Source organism: Orcinus orca, chromosome 3 (genome assembly GCF_937001465.1).
Source record: "Orcinus orca chromosome 3, mOrcOrc1.1, whole genome shotgun sequence".
In the NCBI taxonomy this organism is placed as follows: domain Eukaryota; kingdom Metazoa; phylum Chordata; class Mammalia; order Artiodactyla; family Delphinidae; genus Orcinus; species Orcinus orca.
This window is the reverse complement of record NC_064561.1, coordinates 82,732,672-82,742,378: the sequence shown is the minus strand read 5'-3', so window position 1 is coordinate 82,742,378 and position 9,707 is coordinate 82,732,672. Positions and strand designations below refer to the sequence as shown.

Below are 9,707 nucleotides of genomic sequence, written 5' to 3'. Positions count from 1 at the left end.
CAAGACAACTTGTAGGCATTGATAATTGCTGCTTAGAATTCATGGTGAAACAATGTTCAAAGGGCCCCATCACCTCCCTTATTTCTGGACTATAAAGTTAACAAGGCATCCAATTTGTTCAGATGACTTGTCTTGCCCGAGAAATGCTTTATTACTTTACCTGAAGTACAAAGCAACTTCCTTAGGGAAGATAACTTCACAGGAAATAATAATAACTTACACAGAAAAGCTTTACAGTTTTCAAAATGCTTTTACATATATAATGTTTTATCCTCGTAGAAACTCTTTGAGTTAGGCAAGATATTATCATTTTCATTTTCCTTTTATGAAAACTGAGGGTCAGAGAGGTCACACAACATCTAATCCTGGATGAGACGTGAGGCCTTTGACTCATATTTTTGTCACCATGGACTTTCCATGGAAAATAATTTTAAGACAGACAAATGCATAATAATTTTATTATTTTGGAAGAAAAAGGGCATGAATTTGCTATAAGCTAATCTTTCATATAAAAGATATTCATCTGTTCTTCCATTTCTTTACTGAACAGATATTCATCCAGTGCCTAGTACATATCAGATATTTTTCTAGTCACTGGGGATATAAAAAAACTCCCTGACCTTGCGCTGTTTATACTCTAGTGGGAGATGGACAGTCAACAAGTAAATCACATAGAATGTCAGGTGACAAGTGTTATGGAGGCTAATGAAGCAGGGAAGGGAGATGGAAACTGTAGGGTGAGTGGGTGTGGGTTAAATAGGATGATCAGGAAAGGCATGGCTGAGATGATGGACGGTCTTGGCACAAAGGTCTGTGGAAGGTAATGCAGAGCCTAGAAGAGCTGGGAGAAAAGACTCTAGGCAGATAAAATATCATTTGCCAGAGCACTGACATGGTAGGATGCCTTGCTTATTGGAGGAACAGGAAGGGGCTCCAGGTGGCTGGGGCAGAGGGCGAGACTGCAGGAGACGCAGGTAGAGTTAATGATGTGTGTGTTGGGAATGAGGACGCCATTGGAGGGTTTTGAGCACAAGACAGACAACATCTGTTTCACCTTTTAAAAGGATAATTCTGGCTGCTGTGGGAAGAGTAGATTATAGAGAGGAGGTGGTGGTAAATGACAGACGTAGCAAGGCTCATATAGAGATGATCACAATAACCCAGATGAGGGATGCCATCGTCTGAGTCGCAGGTGGCAACAGTGGAGGAGGTGAGAAGCGGTTGGGTTGAGAATATATTTTGAGAGTAGGGCCATAAGGACTTGCTAAAGGATTAAATGTAGGTTGTGAGAGACGAATATTTTTGTTGAGTCCCTATCATGTACCAAGGACATGATTAAGAGATAGGGATGCAATGATGCTTCAGACAGACATGGCTCTTGCCTTTGCTGAGTAGCCACCTCCCAGTTAGACAAGCGGCCACACTGATCAAAATAGCCCCATTTGCTTCAGTGTTTCCCGGAACCACAATTCCTACTGCTGACCCATCACCCCAGGCCTGAGCGAATCAACTATATTTACTGAGCCTCAATTTCATCACAGGGAATTGATAAAACAAACAACCAAACATAAATCTCTTTTAGCTTCCATACTTTAAGAGTTGGTGCACCTAAAATGAAAGAGGGAGGGTTCTCTTTTTTATTATCTTCTATGAAAAAGGACTACATTTTTCAGGGAACGTAGGATCTCTCCAAAAACTGGAAATGTTGGAATCAGGGAATATGAGGAACCTCCCCTGTATCTGTGTTCTTACCTTGAAAACATGCGATTGCCAATACATCTGTCACAGACTTTGAATTGCAGCCGTTGACTCCAACAGAAAAAAATGAGACCCAAGAGAGTTCTACCTTTGAGGAAATCCCTGGCTGCTTTCTTAGGATGCCAAGGAGGGCAGCGAAGCAGGAGGCTTTGGCTCTGCTTTTCCCCAGCAGAGAGTTAGGGAGCCAGGTTTACAGCCCCATCTTGAACTTGGTCTCTCTGTGTCCTCGCTTGATCTCTCTAAGCCGCTGAAAGGCTTTGTCTTTTTATCTTATTTTCTCACTATTTACCATTGCTCCTTTGTTTCCTCAGAGCAGAAAGCTACATAGACTGTGGGTGATACACGAGGTGCATTCTAACCATCACATTCACTCTCGCCACTGTAGCTGAAGTCCAGCTGGGGAAACGGGCAGAGCAATCGCCCAGCTGGAGCCCAGGAAGACTCAGTAACTTCTTCCCACAGGTTGGAGCTCTGCCCAAGGAGATGCATGGGAACCAAATTCTTCCCTTGCCTCCTGCTTTGCTCCCCAATGTTCACTCCTCTCCACTGCCTCACCTCTCACAAAATGACCCTGCCTGTCACTCAGGCCCGCACCTTCCCATCCAGGTTAATGGATGATTCCACCTCTCTGCATCTCCAAGCTCAGCTAACCCTCACAGTGACTGTAGCTTTTCTCTGATCATCCCTCTGTTCAACTGGCCTCATATACAGCACCTAGAAAAGAGGCAAAGCTTAAAAAAAAAAAGTGTCATTAAATTTCTGTATATAGAATCCTGTGATGCCACCCATTTTGCTTTCATGAAGATTTTTTTCTAGGAGAAAAATTTGTTCCAGGGCAAAACCAATCATCGGCCCCACCGCAGGCTTGGTGCTATTGCAGCCCGGGGCCACTGTACCTCCAGAAACTGGTTTTCTTCACTCCATTCCCTTGGCCTTTGTCTTATCTGGTTTCCATCCTTATTTTCAGGTGTCCAGGGAGTATTTCTTCTTTCTCCCCTCTCCCCTATAAATTTGTCATTGTGTTGAACTTCTCCCACCTGTGTCCCCTTCCTAGGTTCTGTGCTTAAGATGTGTGGACTGTTAGATGCACATCCATGGTTAATTTCTTTTTTTTCTTCTTTTTTGGTGGGAATTTGTCTTTTTTATTTCTGTTGAAGTAGTTGATTTACAATGTTGTGTTAGTTTCTGGTGTACAGCAAGGTGATCCAGATTCTTTCTCATTATAGGTTATTACAAGATATTGAATATAGTTCTCAATACCATGGTTAACTTCTATACAATCCTGTGTTTATTCTGGTGTCTAGGAGGTTTTTTTGCTGCCTATGCTTATAAATGTTTGTTTGTGTTTGGGAGGGGGGGTTATTATTTTTAAATCAAAAATCTTCTATAGCACTGTGTAGCCCTTGCCAGAGACAGTCACAGTCTAGCTGCCTCTCTAACCCAGAAAACACTACCCACCATTCCTGGAGCCTTGGCCAGCGTCAGCATGAGGTACTGGTCTGGGGCCAGGGGACCTCTGCTACTGGCAGGGAGGTGGTGACAGGTGAGGGGAGCTCAGAATCCTCTCATCACACTTTCTTGGGTAAGCTAGTCCAAATTCATGTCCCTGCTTCATACATTCCATTATAGTCAAAGCCAGCAAGGATCGCATAAAATGGAGATTTTGAAATACACTTAAAACTACAGGATTGGGCTTCCCTGGTGGCGCAGTGGTTGAGAGTCCGCCTGCCGATGCAGGGAACAGGGGTTCGTGCCCTAGTCCGGGAAGATCCCACATGCCGTGGAGCGGCTGGGCCCGTGAGCCATGGCCACTGAGCCTGCGCGTCCGGAGCCCGTGCTCCGCAACGGGAGAGGCCACAACAGCGAGAAGCCCGCGTACCGAAAAAAAAAAAATTACAGGATTGTTTTCTCATGATCAGGTTTGTAAATTACGGAGGAGAGGAAAGGTGCTGGGAGCTTTTCCTACACGCAGAAATGTGTGGTCATGCCTTTGAAATTAGGAAATAAGGTGAACACTGGCAACCTGTTCCCCAGGTGGAGGCGAGGAAGAGAGAGAAGATTTCGGGGTTTCTTTGCCAAATAGTGGTTTTGACTTGCCAAGATCTTCCAGGAGTAACTCCTGCTTTCCCGAGAAGGTCCAGGATCCACATGGCAGCAGCTAGATGTGAGAAACCCCTCCAACCCACCCACGGCCCCTCCCCCCGGCTGAGAACTGGAAGGGTGATCCACCTGGCGGCGGGAAGACAGAGGTCCTTCTCTCTGCTTGTAGCTTTATGAGTTGGCAGCTCTGGAAAAGCCTCCCTTTGATCTTGAGCTTTGAAGGGATCAAACAAGCTGCTTTAATGGGTGGGAATGCTGCTCTGAAAATCCTACCTTTTGTCATTAAAGCATTTCTCCTTCTCCTCCTGGGGCAGGTGCAACGGGAGGATGGAGTCTGCTTTCCAGGCCCTGTGCCAGATGTTCGTTCTTGCAACCAGTAGAACAAAGGAGTGAAAGTGAGATCAGGGCAGCAACTGACAAGGCCTTATCCACAAATGAGCTCTGCTGGGTTTGGGAGTTAGTTCTTGATGTGTTCCTTCCTGAAACCTGCTTTAAGTACGCTGCATTTTACAAAGGCCAGAAATCAGCTGCTTTGGTGTTAACCGTGCCGATCGTGACTTCTTCGAAGCTTTTCGATTTTGTTTGCAAGAGGGCTCACCTTTAAGCAATGGGATTTGGGCTAACATCCTTTGATTTATGAGCTATATTTCCAACCCCGTTCAGCCTAGGATCCCAGACCCTTCCGAATGCCAAAACAGCCTTTAAATAACCACTTTTATTCCTTCGGCCTGTGTTGCTACTATGACAGCAGAAAGAGAGAAAGAAAAACTGGATCATGGTTGTTTTCCTGAGGACCTTCCAACATGCTTCTAAGAACATGCTGTTAAAATCTCACATCAGAGAGCTATTTAATACTTCCAAAGCTCACCTGAAATAAGCAAATCCTGCACATTTTCTAATTCCTGGATAAGTTTCACACTGTTTCTTTATAAATGTTTTCCAGAAATTGCCTTCAATACCTTTAGGGAAGAGATACTGGTGATTATGCCTCCAAATGATTCCATAACTGTTCAAGCTAGCAGTTGAGGTTTTCTTGGTGATGCTTATATTTCATTAAGCATCCCGTGGAACTAGATCTCCCGGGGTATATTGTGCAAATCCCCATTCCCAGGAGATGTTCCTTGAAGAGAGTGCCCCATAGCCAGAGGACTTAGGAAAAAATTTGAGAACCACAATTACCTCCTGATAATCTCACTGGGCATTACATTTAAAGTCTTTTAGAAGAAACTTGTTAAATATCATTTAACCTATATATCCCTAAATTATCTGACCAGGGGAAATGTTCTCCATATTATAATTAATATCCCATGGAACTAACTCTTGGGGAAACGCGCTATGAGATATTCTGCCTTAGAGCACGAACACCGGATATACCAGGAGCAATTTCTTAGCCGATTCCCAGGCCCTTCCCTGAGGATCTGATGGGACAGATCTGGAGTGAGGGCTGGGAACCTGAGTTTTAACACGGAATCCTGGTGATTCTTATCAATGAGGTAAGTTTGAGAAATTCCGGCTTTCTGTATACCCATCCTCTCTCTCTCTCTCTCTCTCTCCCTCCCTCCCTCTCTCTCTCTCTCACACACACACACACACACACACAAATATATGCTAATTATAAAAGAACACCTTAAACTACACAAACCCCTGAATGTAACAGAGCTGATTTCTTCTTGCAATAAGAAGGCAGAGGTAATATAGGCAGTAGCCCTCTAGCTTCAGTCAAAGTAGATAAATTAAGTCTATCTTTTTATTGTCTCTAAGAATAAGGAACAGCAGCCTGAGAGTGGGCACTGGTGCAGGACAGTGGGTCAGCTCAGAGACCAGGAATGTAGCCACCTGGACTTGGATCCGTGCTCTCCTGCCCTTTGTTTTCCAAGTCTTAATTTCCTCATCTGTAAAATCAGGGATGAAAAACATAATAGTTTTCTAACCCAAGCTATTAGAGAGGATTAAATTCGACAACATAGGTAAATTGTTAAGTATAACACCCAGCATGTTCTAAGTGCTTGATAAATATCAGCTTTTTTTTTTTTTTTTTTTGCCGTACGCGGGCCTGTCACTGTTGTGGCCTCTCCCGTTGCCGAGCACAGGCTCCGGATGCACAGGCCCAGCGGCCATGGCTCACAGGCCCAGCCGCTCCGCGGCACGTGGGATCCTCCCGGTCTGGGGCACGAACCCGTGTCCCCTGCATCGGCAGGCGGACCCCCAACCACTGTGCCACCAGGGAAGCCCTCAGCTATTATTTTGAAGCAAAGATTTTCAGAGGCACAAAAATACCTGAAAAAAGCAAAAAGAGAGTGGAGAAAAGGCCTGTCCTTGGATATCTGGAAAATCACCCCTGCAGAAGACTCTTCTGAGTAAAACACAAAATAAGCCGTAGTAAGTGTGCTTTGTGCCTTATCTGTTCTGCTATCAGCTGCTCCCAGCTGCAGCTGGAGTAGGTGAGCATTTCTGGAAACGTCCCCTGTTCCCTGTGCATTTAGACCTTCCAAGTTCCAGGCCACCAGCACCCAGGGCTAACCTCAGCTTCCTCCGCAAACAAACTCAAGGCAGCACAAAAAGCGTTACAGCCATGTTTCTAAACAAATAAGAACTGCCAAGGCTTGGTGCTGATATGAAATTATAATCAACGCATTCACGGATTGGTAGTATTTATCATGTTGTTAGCATTGTAAATTTGTACCATTGTAGATAGGAGTCACACAGCTTGGGGCCCTGTAACTTCACCTATTGTTTTCCCTGTGTTATGATAAATTTCCAGCAACACTTGATTAAAACTGCCAATTTGTTGGGAATAAAGAGAATCTCTCGACACCACCAGGACTAATTACGTCGTCCTTGCCAAAGGGGTAGTTGAATAATTGCACGCGATTATTGCTCAGGCCTGGCGCTTTTCACATCAGTAGCAAAGCAATGAAGATTGATTCCCTTTAATTAATCATTCAAAAATAGCCCCCTCGTATCATTCCCTAAATAGGAGGGAGCATGTTCCTACATTTTTCTCCCTGATGAGATATCAAAATGTGTGTGCCTGTCTGAGATAGGAGGACCTTCTCTGTAATTGATTGTGGATCCTATTCTGATTCTTTATCCCCAGCCCTGAACTCTCTTTGTAATCTTAACAGCCTGGAGCACATTTACGTAGCTTTCATTAATTGTACTCTGGCTGCTCATTAGAAAGGGAGGCAACAACACTTACCTGATCCAATCTAGGCTTCATTCTGCATTCCTACTAACCTGATAGATGGGGTTCAAGTATTCCCAGCATTTGCTTGGAGGACCAAAGGCTCCACAGGACAGTATACTATAAGAAGGCATTGATATACACTATTATTTATTATTTGCATTGTTTGTTTCTCTCTTTTTCCAACAGTATCCAAATTTGGCCTTGTTTATATTTTTTAAAACACCAGTGTCTACTTTCTCAACTCAACCCTTTAAATTTAAGATACCGTTAAGTCATCTTAAAACGTTTCTTGGGGCTTCCCTGGTGGCGCAGTGGTTGAGAGTCCACCTGCCGATGCAGGGGACACAGGTTCGTGCCCCAGTCCGGGAAGATCCCACATGCCGCGGAGCTGCTAGGCCCGTGAGCCATGGCCGCTGAGCCTGCACGTCCGGAGCCTGTGCTCCGCAAGGGGAGAGGCCACAACAGTGAGAGGCCCGCGTACCGCAAAAAAAACCCCAAAAACGTTTCTTGTTTTTTTGTATACTCTTTCATTAACTTGACTGTTATCCGTCTTTGCTGTGGAAAAAGATTCTATCAGCAAAGTTGATGGATGGTCTTCTGCACAAGAATTCTACTTGATGCTTTGAAGTGATGCAAAAGGAGGGCGATGGCACTGTTTTTTCTAATTGGAAAGCAAAATTGTCAAGTAGGAAATGTCCAATTTGGGCACATCTCCGCTTCCCACAGCCTGCTCTTACCAACTGTTCCTCTCCCATTTGCAGAAAATATCATTTAATAAGTTTTTATATAATCTGATTTTTTTTTTAGTTGTACATCCAAATTCTTCATTTCACACAACAACCAACCTTAGTCTCAATCTCAGAACAGTTTTAGTCAATATGATCTCTCCATCCTCTTAATAGATTTACAAGAGTGAACGTATAGTCTCATTTCAAATATGTATTATGATATATTATGATATGCTTATAATACCAATAGTCCTCTATTTTAACGTCTCACAAAATCCATACTCATAACCACCAGCCAATGGTGGGAGGGGTGGAGAAGATGTGACTCACAAGAGAGTGAGAATTTTCTCCCAAACCCTCCTCTACCTTCCTTAGCAATCATCTCTATCACATGGCTGGTGAGGCCCGTCCCCATCCCTGGACTAGTGCTTTCTCATTATTGCTCAGGTGTATTCCAGGAAAAAAATGAAGATGGTCTTTAAAAGTGTAATGGCAAGAGAGACATAAAGAAGGGGCTGGATACGAGATTCACAGAAGGTCAATACCATATCAAACAAATAATTTAAAATTAAGCTAATATATTCCTGAAACTCATAGTATAAGTCCGCTAGGGCTACCATCACAGAGTACCAGAGTCTGGGTGGATGAAACAACAGAAATTTATTTTCCCACAGTTCTGGAAGCTAGAAGTTGGAGATCAAGGAGTGAGCAAGGTTGGTTTCTTCTGAGACCCTCTCTCTTCAGCTTGTCAATGGCTGTCTTCTTCCAGTAGTTCTTCCTCTATGTCTCTCTGTGTCCAGATTTCCTCTTCTTATGAAGATACCCGTCATACTGGATTAGGGCTCACCCATATGACCTCATTTTATCTTAATTCCTTCTTTCAAGGCCCCATCTCCAAATGTACTGACATTTTGAGGTATGGGCATTAGGACTTTAACATATGACTGTTGAAGAGACACAATTCAGCCCATAAAACTACCCCGTCCTCACTGGTTCTGCACCCAATGCACTGTGCTTAGCCAGTCACCTCCATAACCTGGCAGTGAGAATGTGCTTTCAAATGCACATGCTGGGTTAGAGCAGCTGGGTTAGAACCCCCCAGAGCAGTTCACATGTTTCCATCAGGTCCTCTCAAATCAAAAAGGTACCAAACAAAGATGTAAACAAAAGCTTTTATACTCATGCATTTCTGAAATAGTAGCTCTTGTTTCTGGAAGAGAGGTTCAGGTCAGGGAGATCTGATGCAGACAGATTGGATCTAATAATATCAACAGCATCCCTGCAGCCTGAGAAGTACTCCTGGTTGCCCATATAGACAGGTCAGAGCAAACTGAGCCGGCTGAATACCTCCTCCCTTTTGTTTCAGCTGTGTTTTTATAGATTCAAAGAAAACCATTTTTACATATGCAAGCATTTTTATACTAAAGAAATGCAAAAGTCTCTCTCTCTCTCTCTCTCTCTCTCTCTCTCTCACACACACACACACACACACACACACACACACACACACACACACACACACACACACACACACACACACACACACACACACACACACACACACACACACACACACACACACACACCATACACAATTTCAGGAAGTAGCCCCTTGCCTCTAACTAAACATACCAGCAGGTGCCTGACTGCATTACCATGTTTTTAAGTCCTGAGGTAGCAACAACCAATAAGCAATATTCTAGGTGTAATCTCAAATTCTGTGCTGTTTTCCAAAAAAACATTAGCCTTTAAGGTTCTCGTTAGGCGGCGTAAACTTTCTTTTGATTTGTCAGTCACTACCACCCCTAGGTCTCGTCTCCTTCTGCCTTTCTGCTTCCGATGTTTCTCCCACCTGCAAGTCCTGGACAATGCTATGTCTATGTCATGCTATAACGAAAAATAAAGTACTTTCCAGCTTCCCAAATTGTCTCTTC

At 43.9% G+C, this 9,707-nt stretch overlaps 1 long non-coding RNA gene across 1 annotated transcript in view; it reads right to left on the bottom strand.

The window, feature by feature from the left end:
- Positions 1 to 6,866: 6,866 nt before the first annotated feature.
- Positions 6,867 to 9,707, bottom strand: part of LOC117200543 (uncharacterized) — a 112,264-nt gene continuing 109,423 nt past the window's right edge. Inside the window, exon 3 of the long non-coding RNA XR_004482128.2 lies at positions 6,867 to 7,162. This is a non-coding gene — a long non-coding RNA (uncharacterized LOC117200543). The remainder of the gene's footprint in view (positions 7,163 to 9,707) is intronic.